Source organism: Rhea americana, unplaced genomic scaffold (genome assembly GCF_003343005.1).
Source record: "Rhea americana isolate MKP2758 unplaced genomic scaffold, rheAme1 scaffold_2, whole genome shotgun sequence".
In the NCBI taxonomy this organism is placed as follows: Eukaryota; Metazoa; Chordata; class Aves; order Rheiformes; family Rheidae; genus Rhea; species Rhea americana.
The window spans coordinates 12,950,298-12,952,574 of record NW_028186149.1 but is presented as its reverse complement, the minus strand read 5'-3'; positions in this window follow the sequence as shown (position 1 = coordinate 12,952,574).

The following is a 2,277-nucleotide window of genomic DNA, read 5'->3' as shown; positions in this document are numbered from 1 at the left end:
AAAAAAAAAAAAGTTGTGAAACTGGTTTTTCAGTTTCTGAGAGACTGTCCGGGCGGGGTAGCGAGGGGCTCGGAGCCGGCTGTCCAGACGTCGAGATATTTTTTTCTTTTTGAGATACAAAAAGCACCCAGAGAAAACACTCCAGACTGAGGACACTGGCCCGAATAATAGATCATTGAACTTTAGGACTCCTGTTAACTTCCTACACAAACATACTCAACTTTTGTCTCGCTAATCTGCCCTTGATCAGCAGTTTAAACGCGAAAGCTTTGTTACTCAAAAAAAAAAAAAGTTTAAAAGTTTACCGACTATAGGAAAGCAGCAGAATAATGAAGTGCACCGCTCAGGCTGGAGTTAGTCTGGCTGCCTCCAAAACTGCTAGTAAGGGCATTTTTCACTTTCTAATAAATGCTTTATGCAAGCAGGACAACTCAGAGATAATATAGGAATCAATTCATAAAGCTTACTCTAAACCGATTAATTTGTTGCCTTCAATCCAGAGTCCAATAAACTCCTGGTGTTCCTCTAGTCACTTATACTATAAAAAGATCAAGTTATTTACTGCCAATTAAGCAGCATGTTTTGTCTTTGTCCTTTGTAAGCCGTATGTGCTCATACCGAGGCATCTGGCTATCTGCTAAGGACGCCCAGGCTGATACCTCCAGCGCAGCGAGGGCGAACTTTTCCTGCCACTGGCCCAACTTGGCTTCAGGAAAAGGAGAACTCAGGCCGATTTTAAACACACATTTCCTCGGAAAGAGTTCCTGAAGGTATGTCCAGTGACCGCACAATAAACCAGAAGAACTRCACCAATTAAGCTGTAACAAAAACCCCGAGACTTTGGAAAGAAAACCACTCTAAAAGCCATTAGCATTGCATTTATCCGAACGCATCATATACCTTTATGTAAATTGATTTCTGATGCATTTGTTCAAGGAATTGCCTTTTGTTACAGTTTCCAGCTACAGCCTAAATGAATCTGCATTTCCTGCTATGAGCCTTTAAACCGTTTCCCTACGCTTTAAATCACTTCGGATTTCTTAAAAGAAAGAAAAAGACTCCATGCTAACACATCACCCCGTCTTTGTCGAAGGCAAATACGTATAAAATGGGAAACGTTACACTGAGAAAACCATCCAGTAACCCCATTAAGCTAAAGCTCTTAAGGACAAGCAATACCTTAATGCTGATTAAATCTAAAAAGATGAATCAAGAGGACTGACCAGAAAGTGACTCCCTTGATAACTAAGGACGGGCCCTCATCAAGTTTCATTTAGAGTTGGGGGAAAAAAGCTTTTAACTTAAATAGGCTTACTCTAGTAATTACACAGCCAAGCAATTTAGGTCCTGGGATAGGAGTCAGTGAAATAGAAAGCAGAGCTGGAAGCTAGAGGCAAAATAACCCCCCCCCCCCCTTTTAACAGCGTCTCTGGTGTTTTTTTAATGGAGACCAAGGGAGGGACAAGCGGAGAGCTGGCAATTTGTAGTACAAAAATGGATGCTTAATTCATGTCTTGGTTTTAATTAGGTGATTCACCGGATTTCTCCTGGATTGAAACAAAAGACCGTGCGGGGGGCAGGAAGGGAATTGGAGAGGGGAGAAATAGAGAGCTCACTTTGATGTTTTCTGCCACTGTTTCAGAGCAGTGTTTACTGCGGGGGAAGCGGGTGCCTGGCGCGTCCCCCCCCCCGCCCCTTCCCCTCAACGCGCAGCCGAGCCCGCTCCGCTCAGCAGCCCGGCGAGCGGAGCGCAGCCCGCAGCCGCCGCCGGGCTTTGTACACGGGCACGGAGACGGCGACAATGCCGGGCCCGCGGCTCCCCCCGCGCCGCGCAGCCCCGCGCAGCCCCGCGCAGCGCGGGACGGGGCCGCCGCCGGCCGCCCGGGCACGAACGCTGCAGTAACACCCTTAGCGATTACCAGCACTTCTTACCTGCTTCCCCTCTATATTGCAAAAGGCCGGGGAGCAACGCCGCTCGGGGTCACCGGGGAGGTTTTCTTGCGAAGCAGCAGACCCAGCGCTCGCGCTCTCACAGGGCTTCGGGAGCGCTGGAGGAAGCCCCCGGCCCGGGAAGTGGCAGCCCAGGCTGGAAAAATATAGCTATTGCTACGAGAGGCGTCCGCCCGGGTCCTTCCTCCAGCTCGCACTTCCCGGGAGGGGAGCTGCAGAGCTCAGTCCCTGCCGCTGAGCTGCACACGCAGGGCGCCGCCGCCGCTCGCTGCTGCAATCGCCGGGTAAGTTTGGCAATGTGGCTTCACTTTGTATCGCCTCCCCCCC